This window comes from Platichthys flesus, chromosome 6, assembly GCF_949316205.1.
Source record: "Platichthys flesus chromosome 6, fPlaFle2.1, whole genome shotgun sequence".
In the NCBI taxonomy this organism is placed as follows: Eukaryota; Metazoa; Chordata; class Actinopteri; order Pleuronectiformes; family Pleuronectidae; genus Platichthys; species Platichthys flesus.
In genome coordinates, this window is record NC_084950.1 from 19229379 (window position 1) to 19254131 (window position 24753).

Here is a 24753-nt window from a genome sequence, read left to right on the forward strand (position 1 = left end):
TTAATACTTAAAACTACCCAATGTGTGGACAGGCTTGAACATGTTTCACGTTTATGTTTTTAAACATTTGTAGGTTCTTTTTAAGGAACTTCCTCAGGACCTGCTGAGTCCATTGTCACACTGAGGATATACTGGTATACTCTAAAGATAATTATAATGCACTAACACACCCCAGATGTTTGTATCATGTATTGTAGATTGTAGAAGGTCTATTCTTGACCTAATGGAAATTTAATGGTACAATTCTTTCATTAGTAATTACTTCTTGGCAATAAATAGCTGCATGCAGTGAGTGAGAGACAGCTAATTAGACAGCTACTGGAGTCTAATAAGTCAAATTCATTATACAGTCAAGATCTCAAAGTCAGCTGGGGGATAAGATTTCTAACATAATACAGATCTGCAGAGCAAAGATCGTGCGATGCAGTATAAATTAATCCAGCATACTAATGCTAAATGATCCTTTTCCATATCCTAGAGGATATGAATGTATTATTAAAACATTAGTTAAACAGTAGGAAAAAACGATGTTTCTGCTTATTTTCTCTATTTTTACTGGTAACTAAGGTATCAGTTGATTAAAACCAAATTGGTCAAAATTGTTGAGTTTGACAATGTTGATCATTTATTAATCAAGTTCAAGTTTTCAAGTTGATTTAAGCAAATGTTAAGATTTGCTGCCCTTTTCTGTATTTCTGTGTTAATTGATATACCAATTTGATAAAACAGTCTAACTACAAGGTCCATTTAGTAACTATGGATCCTTTGATCGTCCAGTTGTCACTGGATTGTACATCTGTGGTTCCCAACCTGAGTGCCAGACCACACAAGGGCTGACAAGATGAAGTCCAAGGTAAACGAAAAATATGCCAAAGATTATTTTGTGTTGTGTATTTTTGTTCCTGCAGCCACCATTAAAAAAAATGTTTGTCAAATTAATAAATAAAAGTCAAATAATTAGTTCAAAGTTGCTTCAAGTTAAGGTGTCAAATAAAAAAAAAAGAATCCCGGATTAGTTGTGCTAATTTGCATTTTCTAAGAACCTCGTGTGCATTTTTTTATAAAGTTTGCGACTGAAATACAATTTTGAAAAATTCCAGAACAAGCTTCTTTAGTAACCTGTTCTGGATGTGTAATATCTTTAGCAATTATACTGCTGATCACACAAAACAAACAAATTAAAGATGATACACTAGGATTTGGGAGATTGTAATGGATGATTGTTACAATTGTATGTCATTTTATAAATTAAATAATTGTTTGATTGACCAATACATAGTTGACAGATTTATAACCTATATAAGGTAGGAATGAGTGGCTGCCCTGCTTGTCTTTGGAGCCTGCTGTCCCTGAGCAGCGGCTCTACCACTCAGTCTTGGATCCAGCGGATCGGTTGGTTGGGTGTTTTTGGTGAATTTGACTGCTTAATGTCAGAGAGAGACAGGGGCTGTCAAAGCTAAGTCACTTTCAAGGCCACAGGAATCCTTCCAGGAATTGTTCCACAGCAGCTCCCAGAACATTAAAAGCCTGAGCTGCCTGCAGGCTGCACAGGTCCTCATCTGTCAACACATCTGCACTTTGGTATAGTGGGACAGGGACTCATACAGAATAGCTGGACTTCTTTAGCTCCAGGGTCTCGGAGGTGAATCCTGTGGACTACACGGTGTCTGTGATGCAGACAGACATGACAGTGTCTCCCAGACACAAGTAGGAAGTGTTTGTTTGGATTTGCTTTAACACCCCTCCCTCTCTGGGCTTAGTTGGTTTCTCTTGGAAATGTTGGCTGTCATCATCGGCCTGACCCTGGATTTAAATAGCTTCTAACAGAAGACAAATAGCCGGTTGGGAATTTCAAATATAAAGAAAGACAAAATCAAGACATTGGAGAGTGATGCATGACAAAACTGCATCTCACAGCACATCGCAGCAGGTTAGTAGTCTTTGTTGTCTCTCCCATGACCTGTATTAATATTCTAGGTTTGCACAGAAACTGAGATAACATTGCACCAGAAGTGCAAAAATATAATGTTGTGTGTTCTCCACCAGTGATCTCATGATATTTAATACTTACAAAACAACAACAAACAAGACAGAAATAAAATATATGAAAAATCTGAAGTGCAGCATATATGTTAAAGTTTGTTGTATAAAGTGCATTGCAAAGGAAATATGTAACAAGAACTCAAACTGCTTGTGACTCCAATACAGGGACAACTTGAATGATGGAAGTGAAATTGTTTGTCTGTACACTCTATTCTTTCATACTGGACAGAGATTGCTAAAGAAATAATAACACAATTTTTATTAGTTGAACTCTTCTGTTAGATCATAATCTGTATGCACAGGATGATTTATCTTTTAAATAAAGTTTTGCCAGCTATGAAAGCAAGCAATGGGAACTGCTGCTGAGAACCCCCTGAACAAAGCATGATGGATATAAATAAAAGAGAATATAAACTTTACCCTAACTTTATCTTATGATAATTCATATGATAATCGATACTGCTTATCCTACTGAGGGTTGTGGGCAGGGCTGGAGCCACTCCCAGTAAATATTGATGAGAGGCAGAGTGCATCCTGAACAGTTTGCCAGCATTTCACAGGGTAAACAACCACTCACTCCTACAGGGAATAATTAAGTTTCCAGTTAACCTAAGCTGCATGTCTTACGCAGAGGAAATCTTACCAAGAGATATCGGGAAAACATGCTCCCCACTTATGATCAATAGTCAGTCAAGCGTACATTATGCGTTCTGAGGATATAACTCATTACATACTGGATTAAACTGAATGACCCTGATCCTGATAAGAAGCTGTCCATGTCTGCCAAAGAAGATCAATAGAAGCTCTTAATTCAGTGTGTGGGATGCGTTAACCTTCAGATAACCTCCTTGAACACTCCTGTCCTGAGAGGTTTGACACTCCAGACGAAAACCCCAAGCAGCGTAGTCCAGAAATAGCCAAGAGCGATACACCGTGGAGACCTGCAGAGCTCTCAAACACCTAAAAGGTCTCAGGAGGTTTCAAGAGGTCTCAGAGGGTCAGGGAGAGCAGAGGTCACAACTTCACAGCGCACTGCCAAGAATACCTAAGATGGGGTCGGATAACGATCTCTCACTGCACCACATCAAAAAGCTAATGGTGTTATGGCAGCCGGTTTATATGGCCTGTTAGACAAAAAAAACGTAAAAATTGCAAGGAACTGTTTGTGCATGCGTTACAGCGATCATTACGAGAAGCGTTGGTTGACTGGCTGTCATCGTGGGATTGCACCTCTTTAATGAGGCTGTTCTGGTTTTGACCCACGGAGAGTGAACTCACCGTGGTGTGCGTTTTTTTTTGGCAGATTCGCCATGAATAATAACTTCCTATTATGTACTAAAATTCTCCCTGAATGCCAGTGAGTTCAACTCTGAGCTCTAATATTCTAACTTTGTGCTAAATGCTGTGAGGTCTCCAGTAAAAAGAGGTCCCATAGAGCCGATATCCGTGACTGTGGAATGAATTTTTTTTATTATCAAAATGAACAACGGGCAGAGTTACCTGCTGTTATTCACTGATAATATGTGGACGCGATTAATGTGTCTATTTAAATGATTAGTTATTATTGGAGAGAGGGATTATAGTAAGCCATTACATTACATGGTGAATAAAAAATTATAGTCATTTAGGCAGTAATGACTCATGGATTATGGTGAGGCTTTATATAGCACATTATCTCTCAGCGTAATGAGCACATATATGTTTCTACAATACAGACTAATGTTCATACGAACATACAGAGCATGAGTTCACAACCCCTATTAAGGGAATTTCGGAATGTGTTAAGCCTCTGGCTCAGTGGCGGCTGACCTAAGGAGACAAGAGGTCAATCTTCTATTGATGTAGACAACTTTCACCTGCATTCATGCTTCTCCTGCCTCCATGAACAAGTCCATTTATTGTAATTAGGTAAGAAGGTAAAGAAGATAATAAGGCTTCCACTAACAATTGTCCTCCTTGTCTGTCTTTTGGTTTTGGTTTCGATGCTTCTTGGTAAAAAAATAATCAGAAAAGTGACAGATATCCATCCTAGTTTGTCACCTTTCCAAGTTGATGTGCTCCGAAGTTATTTTATCGAACAACAGTCCAGCGCACAATTAAATATTCTCTCATAAGAAACTGAGAAAGTCCAGAAAAATTCCAAAGCTGTAGCTACAGGATTTTTATTTATCTGCTGAACTTCTAATCAATAAATAGATTGACTAGAATAGCACTCAGTAGAGTCATCTAACTGAAAAACAAACACATGCAGAGGAAAACAAGCTCCACAGTCTATGAAGTATGGCTGAAAACTCAGAACGCTTGTAAGAGGACCTTTGAAAGTAGGTTATTTTTGTATTTACTGTTTCTGAACATCAAGAATCAACTCCCCTGTTCAGACAGCTTTTTTCATTCATCATCCATCCAGGAAAAAAATACCCCACACACAACGTAAACACAGAACAGAGATGTTCCTTATAACCTAAAAAAAAAATGAATTTAAAGAATAAAGAGAGCATCTTAAGTGCTCGTCCAGATGATGCATTCTCAGCTGCTCCTTGGGTCCTTTAACTTGCCAATTCTTATTGACATTGCAGATGCATTTAAGCAGTTACCTCAACATGCGGCTCTTATCTGGTGATAAAAGCTTTTTCTCTACATAGCAAGGCTGAGCTAAAGTGACAGGGGCTCTGCTGCGTCTCAGGCTCAGAAATGAACACCCAGTGCTTTAACCATTCGTCTAATCCGCCTGCATCTCGGGTCAGGGAGGTCAGACAAATGTGTGACCTAGTACGTGTGTTGTTAAAAAATGTTGTTCCATCTTTAAATACAGTCTAGTCTGTCAGTACAGACTGTATTAAAAGATGGAGCCAAAATACCCCACACACGAATGCAGCTATCTTGCGCCAAAGACGTAGCAACGCTCAGGGATGAAGCTGCGGTATCAAGATCCCACCGATACATATGCTCCAACAATTGTGAGTAAGTCTCGGCTGTCAATCATGACATTTCATCCAGTTTTTTAATGATTCAAATAACAAATTGAAACTAATCTTACTGGAAATATTAACACTTGAACATACTTCAGTGTGATGAGAACTTCCTAAAAGTACAAAACCCAGTTTTGAGAGAAATAGATTTGTCATGTACTTTGACTATTTCGTTTAAACTGTGTTCCATCCACGAACATAGAGGAGGTCGGGTTGATGAACTATAATGCAGCCAGGCAACAGGGGGCGTTTAAGACTCTTTGACTTCACCTTTGGGGAGCAGTCCTTTTGCCCATCTTTATAAACAGTCTGTCTTCAACAGTACCAGACTTTGGATTTGTAGGTGTACGGATTGTTCTTTCTTATTCTGCCTACTTCCGTCTTTTCTTTTTTTTTTTTAACTCTGAAGCAATTCTAAAGTTTACATTATACATTACTATAAGCAGTATTTGTTTCTTATATCAGCTGTGTGTCTTTGATTATACCGTGTTCCAGTTCTGTTGCTCTTTTACGAGACGAATCAGCACCAGCTGCTCTATAAAGACACAGAGTCGTTCTTATCCTTTGATTACCTCAAGCTGAAAGCTGTCATGTCCAGTGGGCAGTGATCTTAACCTGATAGACCCCATTGACTTGTGCATCAGTCACTATAAAGTCATATTAATGAGCTAAATTTCATTCAACCCTAAACGTTATGAGAAGATGGCCGGCATGAATGCTCCCCAATGTAAAGCCAAATCGTCTTGATCGCCACCTGGTGGATGGCTGAGGTATAGGTCATAATTCCTGCCTACTCCACAGATGGGACAAGGACTAAACTGAGCAGTCAAAGAAATCGTCAGAGAATATTTGTACACAGTCTATGTTTCAAACTATCGGAACTATATTTCAACTTCTAGTGGAGATCGAGATGTTTCCATAAAAAACATTAATAATAGCAGTTTTTTGTCCCTTTTAGAAAATATTGTATACATTTGTACTTTTAAAACAATGATTGTGTTGATCGGTCAACAACCGATCTTTGAGACGATGCAGGGCAATTAGTCCACTGAAGGTTACACATGGGTCAAGGAGGAAGCAATGTGACTCAGCTGCTTAGGTCAAAGGTCAGATGGCAGGAACACTAAATAATGAGAAATGACACAGAGTGAGGTCACACATAAAGATGTAAATGTCAATACAGCATGTCAATATTAAAGTGATTCTCTGAGCATTTTGTCCCTTAGGAGTGACCCTGGACCTTCTCCCCCAGTTAAGGTATTTAAGAAGTGAAATTCAATACAGTGGAAGGAGGACAGTGTATAGATGGAGCTCATTATTTCTGTGTGGTCCAAAAAAAAACATAGATACTAATTTGCATGAGAGTGCCACTCCAGTAAATATTTTCCCCAAAGAACACATTTTTCCGCTTTGTGAACATCGCTCATGCATGATTTGGCTGTTTCAGCTGGGTCAATACGACAAAAGCCTCACAAGAGCATGAATCAATGTAGTTTTTCTTCCCTTAGTGTTGACCAGAGATCCAAACGCATACACAGCGCAAACAACACATTAATATTCAAAACAGCCACTGGGTGAACTTGTGCATGAATTTAAACAGCGCGTTCCTCTCATTTCAGGAGCTGCGCTAAAGGAGGAAATGTTTCCCCGACGCTTATAAACACCCCGCAAAATCACAGCAGCGGTGCTCAAAGCCATGAAAGTGCACGTGTTGAGGAGGAGGAGGAGGGGGGTGAAAGTAAAGGCACCTCGACGCATTGACATTTAGATATCATGAAAACAGTCGATGGGCGGTTTTATCAGCTTCGAGGGGGCCGTGGGTGGAAAGTGCAGCCATGTTTTTGTTTTGGCTTGTGAGGCAGTTGAGAGCAGAAGTGTTACAGTTATGCTCGAAGGGGTCAGGATGCATAGAGTTACCGCGACAAAGCGTGCCACTCCTATTTAGCATCGACGGGATAATGGGACAAAGTGCTGGTTCCCTGCCTCTAATGGCTACAGCCCTGATGTACAATGGAGGGACTGAAGCGGTTACAGTTGACGAGGGGATGAGTGAGCTCACAAGGAAAAACACGAGCCTTTGTGGTGGATGTGCAAACAGACGTACAGTATCTCTGGGCTGCACTTTAGGCTTTTTTGTGTATTTTTGAAATGCAACAATTCTCAGTTTTCCGATCTGTTTTCAGATGCAACGAGAGAATAAAAGAGCACGCAGCCGCTCAACCATGGCCTTTCAAACCGGCTGTTTATTCTGTATTCATTTTATTTATTACATATTTGGTTCTGTGAATGTTTTCTAAAGCTGTCAGAGGTAAGTTTGAGGTAACATTCACACTCACAATTGAGGTTCCTGTTCAATTACTCACTTTCATAGATAGTCACATTTTTTTCTGCGTGATCATTTGGTATTTTCTTACTTTATGAAAGTTGAATAATATTTAGGGTAAAATAAGCCCATCAGGTTTTCTGCCTCCCCCTTCACTGTATATTATAAGGTTATTTGTCTTTTTTTGTGTGTTTTGTTTTTGAATCTAGGCTGGAAAAAAAAGTCCAGACAATTATTTAAATCAAGCAACATACATATTTTAGAAACTGGTCGTCCTGTTTTTTTTATGACTTTTCTCGAAGTCCTCTTCTTTTTCTGTCTGTAAAGAAGTTGCTTTGCAAAACTCCAGGAGCACCCACACATCAAGTTTTTTGTCAGGAGAAGAAAATACGATTTAAAAAAATTCATATGACCCCACTGACATCTTGTATAATATCACAAGATCCATTAAATTAATCCAATGTGATTTTTCTTCAGTTGACTCTACAGCAGAGGTGACTCACTAAACCACGGTTGCTCACTTTCTTTTATTCTCCTCTGACCTGTTTGCTTTTCTTGTGTTTGCATTGTTCACTTAGTGTTTGAATGTCTTGTTCGCACTTTTAAATCTTCAATGCAAATTCTGAATATGTTGTTGATTTCAGTGGGTGAAAGTCAAATGAAAACGTTTACATAAGAGTTATTAAGAGTTAAAAATAATAGTAGATTATGTTAATTATGATAAAGACCCGTACATTTTTTCTTTTGTATTATATGTCTCAAAAAGATTTGATAGAATGACACCAAAAACTATTTTTTGGGGTTTATTTATTTACATATTCCTGTCGAAAACTCTCTTGTGTTGGGGTGGTAAACCAGAGACACACTTCAGTATCACCATGACCAAAGATAGTCTCTGAAAACACGTCCTGTTTGGTCTCACTCCTAAATAACCTCCTCTCTCTACACCCTGACACGTCTAGATATGTGTCTGGATTAGGTTTGCTGTGGTGGCAGTTGAACAGAAAATGCTACTCAGTGTAGCGGTTACTATTTATTTTGATATCTTTGGGGTTGTGCGGAGCGTGATAAGAACCAACATCCTTGGGAAGCTGATAACCACTTTTGTATTAATTTCAGCTCTGCTCCTCTGACTGATTCAGGCACCAAAACTCTTCCCCCGCCAAAGGATCGTCTGCATCGTGTGCCGCCAGCTACTTTGCAGTTTCAACACCAGTCTGATCATCTGTTCTGAATGTGAAATGCTGCTCGCTATAAATTTTCACCTTGAGGGCCTCTGCCAAGCCCCCGGTCACGACGCCTCTCGCCGCTCCGCCTCCACTGGTGTCAGTGTGTGCCTTAGACTTGCTGTGTGTGTCATTCTGCTATTGTGCATGCATGTGTGTATTTTTGCATATACCCTGGGGGGTGTGAGTGTGCACACTGTGTGTGTGTGTTAAGTCTGCAGCAAGCAGCAAGCAGACTTTAACAAGCTCTCAATGTCAATGACTCCTCCTAGTCAGTAAAATCAGTGAAGCATGGATAGACTCAACATAACTGTCCCTGCTGCACTGTGTGTGTGTGTGTGTGTGTGTGTGTGTGTGTGTGTGTGTGTGTGCCTGACACAAGGTGACACAGGAAACAGCCCTCTGCTGATGACTGATGGCCACAACCCAACTCTCCTGACCTTTATGTTTGTTCACTCTGATGGAGGTGACTGTCATTATGTGACAAACACACACGTAAAGTCCAGACTCAACACAAAGGGGGGACGCTGGCGGCACAACTCTGCCTGTGAACGGTTCTTTTTAAAAGCAAAACCTTCACTTTTCGGAGTTTCTGTGTAAACACAAACCCACTTCACCGTCACTGAAATGAATGGACATTAAGGCTCAGGCTCATGACACATCACTCAACACACAATGTCCAGAATAATTGCCCCTCCGTTCCTCCCCCTGTGTTTACACTGCAGACCTCCGTGTCTCCAGGCACTCGTTTCTTATCCGTGCTGAAAAATTGAGTGCAAGGAGGCTTTGTGTCACATAATGAGCAGAATGGGTCTTTACTGGTTTCAAAGGGGGATTTTTCAGTCACATTCTGTAAATAAATAAAACCCGAACAAAGGCACAGTCCTCCGGGAGCTTGTCTAACACATAAATTACAGAAGTGCTCATCCAGGATTCACAGTATTTGAAAAGAGGGCCATGAGGTTTCTACTAATTTGTCTTGTCTTTCTGGTTTTGAGTGTGAATTATTTCTTCTTCTTGTGGTAATTAAATACGAGGGCTCACCTCAGAGACTCCTTACCTCCACTACGCCAGAGAGACTCAGGAGGGTACTGTCCATGTGCGCGCATGAACACACATTCAGCCAGCGAACACACTTTCCCTGCACACACACCTCCACACACACATTTGAACAATGTTCACTGTCGTGCAAAAATCATAAAAAGATCACAACTGCTGCCCCAGGGCCAGTTTTCACACAGAGCCGACGGTGTGAGGAGGACTGCTCACAGAGGAGCAGGCTTTTGTGTGAATGAACAAAGGGAATCTCCTTTCTCCTCTTCTCCTCTCTCCCTAAATCCCATCATGTGCCACCATGCGTCTCCCACACGCCTGTTTCCAAGTTACCACCAGCGCCGGCTGCCAATCCTGCTTAATTGCCTCCTGTGTAAAGTGACGGCTGAGGAGCGGCGTTGAGAGCGAGCTGTCCTTTTCCTGCAGCTCCCTCTCTGCTACCTCTCCAAGGAAGAGACTTCACCTGAGAACCCCACTGTACCTTTGAGAAGTCACACAGTACTGCTGAGTAAAACTTCAGCAACCAACGTACTGCATGAAAATAAATATCTGTAAAATGTAACTAAGGGCGTTTGTGAGAAATTTTGAGAAAGAAGCTGTTCACAATTAAAGAGGACAACTCCACGAGGATATTCCATTTAAGCCCTAATATTTACTTAGGGATGTAAAGCACATGCATATGAAAGGCGTGGAATAGAAAATGTATTGTCAGACATAACAAAGTAAAGATCAGAGGGTGAACCAATAACAATTGTGTTTGTTTTAGAGATAAGTGCTTTTCCTCACTAACCTTGGTCGAGCCTGGAGAAGAAGAAAAGATCTTCTCGCTCACTCCTGATCGGAATAATTCACCACCCTGTTGCTCCTCGTTCTCTCCTCCTTTGCTGCGTCTTCCTCACAAATAGATCCTCCTCATCCTCGGGACCGGGGGCTGGAACGAGCGGCTCATGAGGGAAGCCAGGCGGAAGAGAGGGAAAGAAAGAAACACACTCTTCTCGCACCAGAGTCCTCCTTGGCAGTGTATCCCCATCCGTCTAAGCACGGCGACTGAGAGTGAGAGAGGGAGAGGGAGAGAGAGATGAAACGATATTGAGTAAGTGGGTGAGTGAGAGAGGGAGGGAGAGCCAGCTTGTGTGTGTGCGTGTGCACTGGGGGGGTGATCCTCTCTACTGTATGAGCTCCTGTTTATCTCTCTGTCTGTCTGCTCTGCATGCATTCCTTCCCGACAGAAGCCACGGGGTCAGCTGCTTCTACAGCAACAACCCTCGGTTTCCTCTGGAGAGAAAGGACTTCCTGTCATCGCCACGCAACTTCCATCATGAGTGAAATCACCCGGCATTTCAGGCTTTGTATCATCCTTCTCCTTCTCTTTTGCACACAGACACATTATCTCTCTATTCCTGTCCAGAGGTTATTCCGCAAGGAGTGGGCTGCAATTTCATTTGAGATATGACCTGTGCAGAATTATAAGCAGTAACACGAGCAGTCCTCCCTCTGTTCAGCAGAGACAGATGCACTGTGCATGCATCAACAACACTACTGTAAAATAAACTGTATAAAAATGATTTAATCATGGTGCCTATATGCAGCATGTCATACTCGTGAAAGTGGTTTCGCAGGATGTGGTGTTTTACTGTTGTGTTAGAATATGTTCAGTGGCAGCTCAATGAATAGAAACAGTTTCACTGTAGAGACAGTGCTAACTCTATGTGCATGAGTTGATGTTAACCTTTTTCATACACACTCAGTGAGCACATAGATAATAATAACCGGTTTTAAGTTTTATTAAGATCGGTTTCATTGTTTTTGTGTAATCCTGTTCAAATTCAGTGTGTACAAATTTGTTGAAAGGGATCTATTGGCAGACATTGAATATAAAATAATCCTACTGTCTGTTTCATCTAATTTTCACAAATTGTGGTTTTTCTTTACCCTAAAATGGAGCCTTTATATTGAAATACTTTACATTTACATCGGGAGCAGGTCCTCTCTACAGAGATCAACATGTTTTTTACAGTAGTCCAAACTTTACCACAGGTTCTCTCTCATGTTTGGAAGGGGAGGGTGAGCTGAGAGGTATTCAGCATCAACATGCAACTTCACCACTAGAGGTCACTAGATTCTACACACTGAACCTTTAACAGACAGCCAAACAGCAGTGATAACAAAACCTCCTTGGTGGAGAAAATAAAAACATGTTTAAAAATGTTTTGTAAGTGGCGACTTGGTCTTGAAAGCGTCAGCACAACCTGAGTGCTGTAGGGAATAAACTGTGGTATTTTTTTCTTTACTCGGCTGGTTCCTGATGTGACATGGCAGCTAGAGAGCCAAAGTGTCCCCCCTGAGTACGGTAAGTATTGGGTGAAGCAGTGGAAGCAGTGGTTCAATCAGGTTACACGTATCAGTGAGAAGTGAATCAGGGGCCAACCTGACAGCTTCCTCAATTAGGCTAATAAAGTGTCAAAATGTCCCGAATCCCACATTGTGACAGCAGCACATAGGCAGAGTGACAGCACCAGACGAGGTGATGGAGAATATCAGCAAAAAATGAAGGGTTTGACCATATGGCAGTGTCATCTTGACACTGCACGTTCGCCCCCTGACCAAGCGGACAAGAGGTGGTTCCCACGGAGCGCTGCGGGTGCCGCGCCGTCTTGCTTGGCGGGTGATGCTCCACGACACATGGTCACATGGGGCAGGAGGTGGGAGCTCTGATAAAGGCCATTTCAAGTCAGAGGAAAGTGGGTTGACCGGGAGGCCTCGGGCACCTTGTGCGAGGACTGGGCCGCATGATGTTCAGCCGGGGGGAAAGGATGCACATGAGCAATGGAATGTGTCCTTTGAGTGTGTATTTGTGTCTTTGCATGTGGACGCTGTGAGCGCTGGGGGAAATTAGTGTAACTAGTCATTGCTTGTCATCTCCGATTCCACACATTCATCCACACGCCATTGGCAGTGCCGTTCTCACTTTGTGACCAACATAACATAAACACAAACACACACACTGTGCCTGAAACAGTTTTTAAAATCATCTAGCATTTGCCTCATAAAAATAAAAAATGAAATCACAAAACCATTAAAGATGATTTTATTTGTCACAGAGAAGACCTGTGATGAAACTCTTCCTGGAATTGATTTAGTTTTTTTGGTTAGTGCTCACCCACAGTGCCAGATAGTAAATCTGACACATTTCCCTTATAATTCTTATGAAATATTGAGTGGCTTGAAACGTACTCTGGAAATTATGTCATGAAAAATGAATGCAAAGCAGGGAAGCAGCATGGATTGTTTGCTGGCGGCACCTGGTCACAAGATAACGACTCTGGTTACTGTAAATCAGACAGACAGTGTCTTGTCGTCTTTCCTACTGTACGTAGATCAGTTCTTTTTCTTCTTCTTTTATTTTGTAGCAGCCGGACAAAGGTGGGAGTCTCCCCTCCAGGTGTGAAGCTGGCTTCACTGAAGCCGCTCTATGAATGAAGAGTAGAACATGTCGGTGACGCTGCTGAGGTACGGGGCTGTGTTCATGACAACCTCCACGCTTGAACTGTCTTCCACACAGCTGGGCTCTTTAACAATACAACTGGTTGTGAGCAGGGAGACGTTCATCACCTCCATCACACATGCAGACCCGCACCTTTTTACAGACAAAAGTTAAATATGCTCCCTCAGTTCTGTTCTCTGTTTCCGCCCCCCCCCCGCAGAGAGATTCAGACGATGGCAGTTTTTTTTTGTTGTCGACTTCTCCTTTTAGCCAAGCTCCGGGAGATTGCTTTGAATCCTTTTTTGGTAGGCTCCATAAATGCAGAGGATCAGCTTACACAGTCCACCATTAAACCTGCAGGGCATTTGATACAGATGTGACTTTCAATCTTAAAAAAAAAAGAAAAGAGATTTTGGCTTAGCTTTGTATTATAAAGTCCAAGTGCAAGGAAATGACTTTTTGAAAAGGCTTGTCCATCGTTTTTATATTTTTTCTCTCTCTCTCCCTGGGATCTTTTTTCCCCCATGAAACCTCCAACAGCCTCTGGAGCTAGCTGGTTACTTTCTGTTGGAGTTCATTTGTGGTGGTGGTTTTAAAATGAATTTTCGGGTCTTATGCAAGATATGGACCATGCTATGAATTAGTATCCTGCAGCTGATGCTGTGTAGTCCCGGGGCGATAAAGTGAGTGAATGTTGTTGTCAAGCTGTTCTCAGGGGCCCTGCTTAAGCACACTGCACGGAGGTCAGAGGAGGCATCGGGGAAGTGTGCAAATCCCTGCAAGTAATTGCATGTCCTTCGATGGATGCTGTTAATAGAAATGTGTATCCTGCTGCTTTCTAATGACTCTACTCTTCATCAGATGTCACTTTTGGACATGTAGGTGCAGGTTTGCTTTTGGTTTTTTTTTGCCTGAATTTAAAAAGGTCAAATTGGGGAAAAATTGATTTGAAATGAAACAAGCTGGGACTCGCAGTTTATTGTTCCTGAAGAGTAAGTGTAAAAAAAATGTCCTCCACAAAAGGATGCCACACCTCCACCTTCCCCTTTGATCATATCATGCTGCCGCCGACGGCAAAAACATATCAGACACAGCATCAGCTCTCTGTTAACCAATCCCCCCATGGTTGACTGTCCTCCTTCAGGGGATTGTGTCCTCTTAATTGCCACGAAGGTAGTGTTGCTTGTTGAAAAGCTGTAAACCCCATCTTGAAAGCAATGGGGTGTCACTTAACATCAGAAATTACAAGCTTCAATCATAAACTGCTCAGCCAACTGAGAATTATTAGGATAATCATTTTTTTGTCCTCCGGTGAAAAACAAACAAACCCAGGGAACATGCTTCTTTTTAATAGGCCTCTCTGAATTCTTGCTGCTCTGAGTTGAGCAGCTGGATTGCAAACCAAAACCAACGGCTGGAGGGGATTACAAAGTGAGATTACATGCGTATTTACACACGGACAAATTAGCTTTCATTGTTGCAGAATATAAATTTAAATTGCATTTGTAGATCAAATCATTGTTCAGTGGGCAGATTTTATGAGATTCTCTTGGAATAAGGAGTGAAAACCTCCAAGTAAACTCTTGGAGCAGTTCTGAAATATTTTGCCTTAGAGCACCAGGAGAAGTGGAAAGTGCTGCTGACAGGGTTTGAGTCGTGCACCGCCACTGTATTTTGTTTTCTGTGAATCAGCTGTAAACCTTAATCAATGTCATATACCACCGCTTGTCAGAAGACTAATGGATCCTGGCATCACGCTGAAATAGTTCTCTCAGAATCACTCTTTCCAAACTTTAGTAGCAAGTCCATGTGTTGCCAAGACTCGGGTCAGCTGTGGTGTTACTTTTGTATTCTGCCATCATCTTTTCATTCCTAACATGTGCTGTGTGAAATCATCAAACTCCGCAGCACACTGCTATTTTTCTTCCAGCTGAGATATGTGCCTAATGGTTTATTCCAACGACAACGTGTCATTTTAGAGAAAACAGGATACTGTTCGGGACGGGGGCTTGTATGTGATTAACCCATGAATCAATCAAGAGAACCCAAATTATATAAATGTGTTTATAATCAACAAATTATTTGAGGATTATTTAAGAGAAAGTTGCAAACATGCTCTGGTAGCAACTTTTCACATGCAGATATTTACTGTTTCATATTATTACCTCCACCAAGGACGTTATGCTTTCACCTGTCCGTTTGTTTGTTTGTTTGTTGGTTTGTTTGTTTGTTTGTTTGAAAGCAAGATTACACAAAAAGATCCCAACAGATTTCCAAGAAACTTAGTGAAGGGTTGTGGTATGGGGGGAAAAATAACTCATTTCATTTTGTTGAGGTTCCAGATCAAATGGGCAATCCAGGATTTTTGTATTCACTTTCTTTAACATGGCAAGATAGAGTCTTTCAACCTTTCCGATGATTTCAAAGGGAATAATTCATGGCTCCTGATGAGACCTTTGGGGAATAGATATCAAAACGTGTGTAAAGTGTTGCAGCTACATTGAATTTAAAGGGACTATTGGGACTGCGCTCTACTACTGCACATTTAATGTCTTCTTGTATTGGTCTCTGACTCCAAATCATCAATTTAATTAATAGTTTAATCGCTAATGAAAATAATAATTGGTTGATGTCCCAATACTTATTTTAATGAAAGTCTTGGTATTTGAAATTAAATATTTTCTATAAATGTATTGTAATTTAATATTGATCACTCATTATTGATTCTTTTCTATGCCAATAATTAGACATTTAGAGAAATTACTCTGCAGCAAATACACAACATGTTTAAAGTCAACAGTTTGTCAGTGTGACTGATAGTTAAATTAGTTTCATTGAAGACTTATTAGGGGAAATGTGATTGACACATTAAATATTGTCATTTTTTTCTGACATTTTAAAAATGAGACGATTCACAGAAATATAACCACATAATAATTGATGAAAATAATTGTTAACTAACTGGTGAGGATAAAGTACAAGCCGATATTTCACTTTTACAGTTAATAAAGGATTAAGTAAAACCCAGGCAAACTTAAACAGCCTACAACAAAAACCATGTTTAATTCATCACCTCCTATCTTTTTTTTTATAGATAGATCACTTACTTTTCAGATGCTTTTTGTAGAACATAATTCAAAAGATGAAGAGGTTAAAATGTCAGGAGACAAAGGGCAGCACCATTAAATATTCAGCAGCTGTCAATAGCTTATCTGCTCTTTTCATCCTTGCCTGTGTGTAAACAACAAAGCCTCAGTGCTCTGTCATCCATCATGATACTTCACTCAGAAGCCTCGGTGGGGAGAGCGGCCGCCAATCACACTGATGGAGACTGATGAAACTCGAGGTCCACATACATTTTGAATGAGCTTGTGGGGGACAAGTCTTCAAAGATAAATATATGTGACTATCTGTTACATTCCCACATTTGAAAACCCACATTTGGCTAAAGATAAAAAAGAGAAATAGCAAAAAAGCTTCTCTCATCACAGTCATGGTCACAGTCAATGCCACAGATCTTGTTACTGCCTTCATTCAGCAGCGGAGTAACTTGTGCGCTTGTGTGTAAAGATGATGCAGTACGAACTAAAACAATCCAGCCCCGGAGATGAGCTCGTTTTTTTGGGTGCAAAGTGTAATAAGTGTAATAGCTTTTCTCCCCATGTCTGTTAAAGTGATTGATGCCTTCACTGTTGATTTGTTCCTGGATAATTAGTGAGAAAACAATGCGAGAGGTTCTTGGCACTTAGATCAATTCCACTCTCTGCCTGACACACTGGCGCCAACGGCTCTATTTGTTTTTTGTTCTTCTTTCTTTTCAGCATCTGTAATAATATATATAGTACTAAACAGTACTTTAGGACAGTGGCTGTAAAGATGGCAGTGGATGTAGACCGACTTATGAGCAGCAGGGACGTTAATTAGCTCATTTTAAGGGTCCTGTCACAGGTTTTAACTTAGCCAATGACATACTCCTGCAATAACAAAGAATGAGAGCCTGCAAGATGAGAGATAAATGGGAAGAATTTGAGCATTTAGCATGAAAATGTGGTTTCAAGCTCAGAGACTTAACTGATTAACTGATGGCATCTTATGCTGACCTCACCTCAACTTCCTGAAGAAGAATAGAACATGAATTGTCACTGATAAATGAGAGAAGTTGGATTTTATGTTTTTTAATCTTTTTTATTTTCAAAAGTCCTGTATCTGTTCAAGAATAAGGAAATAAACGGACCTCGTTCAGTTGCCATCTTCTACATGGAGCAGGACTTCAAGAACTTTCTACAATACCTCTAATAAGTATTTTATAGCTCGGGCTCCTGAACCATGCCAACACTGCTGATAGCTTGAGTAATGTGGAGCCACAAATTAAAACCAGAGAGAGAAGCCAGGAGACTCCATCCAAGACAATAAGCTGAAATACAACATTACGTCTGCCTTAGTTAAATCGAATGCACCTGGAAGTCTGGCTCCTTGGGTCTCAGACAGTGATTCACAGCTCTCTGATCTAACGCTTGATAAGATGACCTCTGTGATCAGGTTATAATTATCTCCATATATATTTTTCTCTTAGAATTTACAGGAATATTTCACTTTTATGTAAATATTTGGCGGCAGGTATAATGTGATACTTGCAAGAATTCTATAGGTCTTGATACGTTGTGAAACGTTGACCTGATAACGGGACTAGATGAACAGGGTTTATGGAACATCAAAGTAATTACGTTTTATCCCAAAGGAAAACGGCTGTACCCAATATCAGACCGGATCTGACTAATCAACATTAGCGTCTGTATTAAAACTCTGTTAACTTAGCTAAAGCTGCTAGCACTATCAAAATACTTACACTGCATTTAATGCTGGCAAATTATTTAAATAAGCTGAGCTAATGTATATAAATGTATATAAGTACATAAACTCTTGTGAAAATATATGAAAACCCCAGGGAGTATTCCCCGATGGCTAAATAAGGCCTGCTGTATAATTACATCCTCTGCATGCACTCTTGTTCCTGTTAAAGGTGAACGTTTTGTTTTCTTAAAGACCCATTTCAAAGTTCAAACCGAGAAGAGCGGTTGACATGTTAAGAAGACCTTCAGTTGTCCGACACGTAACCATTAACGTCCATTGAGGCTTCACAGGAGGTCCACACAATGTCTGTCAGCACTGCACAGGACTGTTTATAATATGTTTACATTTGAGGCTTTTAGAGACATACTTATCCACAGGAACCTAAAGTGAGTCGGTATGTACCGGCTCGAGGACCCAAACCCTGAGTTGCTGTGGGGAACAAATCTCTCAAACTTCCCCACACCTCTGCTCTGCGACAGATTTATGTGCAACGGTAACTTGTAAAACCCGACGCTGTCACCAACCTGCTTCCACTGAAAACACTCTAAATCTGTCTAAACACTCAAGGGCCTGGCGTGTATTAAGTCATACATGCAACAGAGAAAGGCAGCTTAACGTCCTGATGGTAAAACTGAGAGAATCACAAACATTTATGAAAAATAGTGTCAAAAAAAAGGTTTTTGATTTGTTGACTTAATTATACCTCATTCACCAAAACACAATCCTATAAACAGCCATCACCCAACCATAGCTATGGCTGTTAAGCTTTGGATTTTTCTAGATACTAAGGTTTGACAAATGTATCAAGCTGCATACTAAATTATTGGCCTAACTAATGAGTCTACCTAGTAAACTAGCTTGGTACGTAGAGTAGAAAATAGAGTAAAAAATAGTTATTTCTTACAGTATTTCCAAGTAATTAGTTGGAGCCAAATTTTCAAAAGTGAAAATGTCCTCAAATGTTTTATATTAAACACAATTTAGTTTAGAATAATTAATAAAGTTTACATTCCAGCAAATAAAAAAGTGTTGGAAAACTTTACAGTTTACAGCTATTTCCTCATTTCCTTTTCAAATATACCAGTGACACACCGCTAGAAAATATAGAGTTAAAACACAAACCTAAACACCATGTTCCTTGTTCAAGTTTGTTTTCTTATAATCAAAACATTCAGATGTTTTGGTCCCATGAATAGCATTAGCTTTAGCTTGTGATGGCTAGCTACAGTTGATACAATCCGCAAGGGGTTGTTGTCACCTCAGTCAACAAAATCATGACTTTACATAATCAGCATTTTTTATAAGAGTTGTGAATTACAAAGGGGCAAGGCAGTATATATATATGTAGAAAAATTATCATAATGAGACTTTTAATTGAACGAAAAATAATTATAATAAATAAGTAACATTTATAGAAGCAGAGAGGAGATATCAGCGACAAATGTTATTTATCTGAAGTTGTTGATTTACGACGGAGTAGTGATCAGCATTCCACGTGATTGCACAAGGTCGTTAGACTTGTATTCAGACACATTCAAGAGCCTCTTGTCTCTGTGTGTATGTCCACATGTAAGTGTGTGTCTCTGTGTTTGCACGTCTGTGAGTGTGTGTCTACCTGCATAAAATCAGGGGACCTGAGAGTGAGGGTGGAGCTGTGCAGCGCACGCTCCCCGTGACTGATGAGCTGACTTGTGACCTCAGTGTGTGTGACAGCATAGCAACAACCTCCTGTCTTTAATGTGACCCTTAGAGCTTATTCCCAGGCTCGGTGAGATACATTTTAGTGCATTGTTGTTGTTCAAAGATGGTTTTGCTGTATTTATGAAAAATAAGCTAACGTTGTATTATTGCAAGTTGATGGAACTACTTACTCCTGACTCTGCTTTTTTTAGAATGATAATAAAAACACTATAAGTAGATAGATGAAGAAACCCTGGAGCAGCTGTTGCCTTACTACAGTGATGTTTAGTTTATAAAGGAAGTGCTGAGCTGCAGGTACTAGAGGTGAAAGCAGCTCTATAGGGTGAAGTATGTGTGGTGAGACTGTAGCGATAATCAGAATAATTCATAGCTATTGATCACTGGACCTTTGTTGCCCTATTGATATGTTTCAAGGTGGCGTCAGGGCATGTGTTAAATGTGCATCCTATAAATGACTCATGCTATCAGAGCATGTTTGTGTCTCATACTGAATGATGTGTATGAACAGGTGTTAGTTGTATAGATGAGTGATGACCAGATGTGTTTATTTTGTGTGTGTGTGTGCGTCAAACATAAGCACACCACAGAGTTCTGCACCAAGTCAGGTGCCGATAAAAAAGTTGTTTTACGGTTAATAAACGTTTATATAAATTCAAAAGCACAGGGAATAATGAAATGAACGTGGGCAGGCAGCAAAAACTAAAGTGTGTTTTTTTTCTGGAGAAAAGGAGGAAATAACCTATTCGATGTGAGTGACTGTGTAGCATGTTTATTTAATAACGCGTGATGGGGGACTCCAGGCCTCCACTGCAAAAGGTCTTCACTGTTTGAGACGATGTCAGTAATTATTTTGCACGACAAGGAAGGAGGCAATAAGTTCATAGTTTTTGTGGTACCATATATGCATAGTGATACTTTCTTCAGTGGAGACTGTGGTACTTCAGCATAGTTTATAGGTTATAAATGCATTTGATACACTGGTTTAATCTAGCTTTTCCTATAAATTGAATTAAGAGAAAGAAAACTAAATAACTTCTTCTCTGGGGATCAATATGCTATCGCAACAAAGCAATAACTTCCATACGAGGAGTGTCCTGCACGAAAACTCTACGAGTCCTGCCTGTTCATTCCTTGGTTATTTAAAGATGGTATCCTTGGTCATCAGCCTAAATCCATGCAGTAAAAAAGAAGCAGGCTCCTCTCACACATAAACCTTTGTTATTGTATCCAGCGAGTTTGGCTCCACAAGACAAAGCTTTCGAATCCTCCAGCAATGATTCATCAACTCAAACCAAATCATTTGTGAAGCCGACAGTATAATTTGAATAGCTCACAGAAAAGAACAGAGAACAGAGAACAGAGAACAGAAAAAGCTATTAAATGACTAATTGTGCGTATTTAAAAAGGGGTTACACATGCAAAGAACTTGACTCAACAATAACGTGTGGTGGAACTCGTCTGTGAGGAAAGTCAATTCACTTCACTTGTAAATGCAGAAGACTAAATAGTTGGAGGCATCTAAACTGTGTCATCACGTACAGAAAGAAATGTTACTCAAATCAGCAGAGCAAAATATTGATTAAGTTGTTCGCTGGTTTCACAGATTTTCTTTTAAATTTGCAGCCTATCAAGATGCATGGGTCTTTGTGGGGAAAAAATCATGCATATTTATGGGACAGATCTAAATGAGTGTGTTCATTATGTGCAGCTTGTAGGAATATGACTGCTGGGCCTTGGCAGAGGTGTGTGCTCTGCTGAGCACCACTCTACTTCCCTGTGAATTGCAAAGAAACACTTCAGTAAGAGCTCCAGAGATTAACCGGTGATCATTCTTATGAAGTTAAATAATGATAATGCATATATTACTGTGAAGATGGTTTACAAGCCCATGTGATGAAGTAGTGAAACAGGCGCTATAAAACAGCCACAGCCGCACGTAACTGAGACGATTTAGGAGCGTGCCTTCATCCACTGATGGTTAATCGTGAGGGCGGATGATGTGCACTTGTTAACAAAATAATTGCGCTCAATAAAAGACAATCAAGCTCAAATAGAATCACTCAAATAAAACTAACCGGCATCATGATCGATGGCCACTGTCAAACTGGTCAGGTGAACAGCTCACGGGTAAGTTGTATCGCACAGCCTCTTCTGTTTATAATTGTTTGTCTGTGTATTTTAATCAAAGAACTGCCATGCTAAGTAAAGAGTTTACAAAAAGACAAGATCATTCACTCCACCCACGACTCATAACTATTATCCTATAGATCTTGGAGGATTTACCTAAATGAATGAGTGAGAATTTATTTTTTTGTGTGTTTGTCTTTTTTTCTAGAGGGACAAGCAAATATGTCTTCCACCCAGCAAAAAAAAGAAAAGAACTTTTCCTGAACAATCCTTAATGTTGGACCCTGAAGAAATGTTTGTTCCTTTAAACAGATCTTATTAGAGAAGTTTCTTTTTAAAGCTTGGAGCCTAATAAAGGACACTGTGTGCTAGTCACACGCTGCTAATCCAAGTCTTCCTCCCTATTGCTTTTCGGGGAATCACCAGAAATTAAGGCCAAGAACCATGAATCTCCGAAGCCCCCAATGAGGAAGACAGATGGACGAGGGATTTTTTTGACGGCGTAGATCTCATAGCCCTCAGCAGATCGGCAACACATTATTTATTGTGAAATGTGACGAGCGAAGAGACGATATAAGCCCTGTGCAAAGCCTCGGCAAATATCAATCATCTCTTTACGCCCCTTTGTGTTGTGACAATATTTGAATTATTGACATTTATGTGAACACGGCGGAGCTCAGGGATCCTCATCTTCAGCGGCGGATCACCTGCGGGGCCTCCTGAGATTACTCTACGGGGTTGAGCGGGTGATAACGGACAATCTGATTTGCAAATACATTATCCTGTTCATTATGAATGCAATAAACTATTTGTGGACGCTGTGAAGTTACACGGCAAAGACATTTCACGACCGCGAGGCTTCTACCAGTGTGTCCTCAAATAACACAAAAATGTTCACTTGGTACGCCGAGCCTGGTTCGTGAAGTTGTCTGTATTTCTTTGTGTCAATACATCAATATCCCAATCCCGATTATTAGTTCCGCTTGAGATACATCCATCTGTCATTTTAAATTCTCAGAGCTGTGCATTGTGGTTTAGTCGCCCGGGGATCTTAGGAATGTTGCAGATCTAATCATAGCAATGTATTCATACTCCAACCTCCAGCGGGATCGCCTTGAGGGAAAGCAAGATAAGCTTTGATGGTGTACACACACACACACACACACACACACACACACACACACACACACACACACACACACACACAGACACACACACACACACACACACACACACACACACTCACACAAACACACACACAGGGCTTGTCTGTCATCTGCTCTCACTGTTTGATTCCATCTGTCAAGTCTTCAGACTTAATGCACCTCTTGGTCTGTGTTTTGTCTTTGTGTGTGTCACTCTGAGTCTGGTGGAAGGAAAGATAGAGACAGACTCTCTTGCCCTCTCGAAGGCCTCGGACAAAACAGACAAGGTGATTTCAATTTGATTTGTCTTGAATCACAAGACATTAACTCAGCACGACAGAAGACAGACCCAGCACACAGACTCTGATCTAGGATTCTCCATGCAGAACATGACTTGGTTGGACATATTATTACCATGATGTCGTACAGAGATTGCACATAATGTGAGCCCGATGGGAGGAACAGGAAAAACACAACTTCTTACACAGTGGTTAGCCCTGGTGTGAGCCATCCTCATATCTTAAGTAGCGTATATCAGAATTTGGAAAAGGTTCTTCCCAGACTTGTAATTAGAAGTTGGAGATAGATATGAATCTCAGATGCTAACAAATCTGCTGACCGCCTTCTCCAGCATTAAACAATTCAATGTCACTGACGGTAGGTCATAAGAGCAAGCACTTAATGATGTAATATCCCTGCACTGTTACTGGTGGAGTGTGAAGCTCTAATTTCAATGTTTCTGATTTGTTCAACATTTAGGTAAATATATGGAATGGACAATATTGAAAGATTTGAATCAGGACCAATAAAAACCTGATTGGGACATGGCTGGTACCTGGTAGAGATTAGGATTTCAGGAAAGTAATCTGCAACAATGTTGATAATAAATAAAAAATGTAAGTCATTTTTTTTTTTATGTAAAAAAGGCAGGGACTGTTTAGTTTCAGCTTCTTAAATGTGAGTAATGTGTGTGTTGTTTTTTTTCCAGGATAATAATTTATAATAAGAAGACTATCTTTGGAGTTTGGACTGTTAGTAGTTGTTTGTTATTCATATATTTCTTCTTCCTTCTGAATATTGATGTTGGTCAATCATTTCAAACTACTATGAATTTGTTTCACCAGAGGTAGTACAATTACATCAATCACTTATCAGGTGACTACAGGACGCTTTAGCAACTGCACCAGCTCTCTGTTATTCTGTTTACTTCTCAATGTTTTGAGTCATAAACACACAGACGCGGATGAATAAAGGAATAAGAAAGAAAGAAACTGCAGTTTGCAGATGAGAGGTGACAGCATGCAGGTAAAGACAGGCAGCCGACTTCAGCTTCACATAACACTAGCAGATGGTGGACGTTACAAATGAGATCTAAATTATTGAATTAACAACCATTTTACTCACTGAAATAAAATAACCTCCTTCTTTTGTTGCCGTTAATTCTTCCGTCTGAAGTGGCGTCCATTAGGCTTGTTAGGTTGGCTGATATCACTGCTGCCACATGGTGCATGAGCCTGTGGCTGTGTAATGTTCTGCACCATTATGATTAAATGACCAGGCGAGGTCAAGAGTGCTTTCGGCAAAACCAAGTGGCAGCTACAAAGTGGGTAAAATGCATCTTAGCAGTTGCTATCATATGGATCAAGAAATGTGATCTGACAGAGATAATGGATAGAAAGTGTTCTTGTATGGCAAGACTTTGCTTTAGTGCTCAGGCACTCACTCTGGTTACACAAGAAAATGTAGGAATGTGTGATAAAAATGTAACTTTTAGTGCTTTGTTGTATATGTGTCTAAACTCTAAGAATTTCATGCATGGTATTAGTCAGTT

At 40.3% G+C, this 24753-nt stretch overlaps 1 protein-coding gene across 2 annotated transcripts in view; it reads right to left on the reverse strand.

The window, feature by feature from the left end:
- Positions 1–10646, reverse strand: part of shisal1b (shisa like 1b) — a 36714-nt gene extending 26068 nt beyond the window's left edge. Inside the window, exon 1 of one of the 2 annotated variants that reach the window (XM_062389980.1) lies at positions 10405–10643. The gene's annotated coding sequence lies outside the window, so the exon portion shown is untranslated. Of the gene's footprint in view, positions 1–10404 lie in introns of both variants that reach the window. The other variant, XM_062389978.1, reaches the window with a different exon arrangement.
- Positions 10647–24753: the final 14107 nt, after the last annotated feature.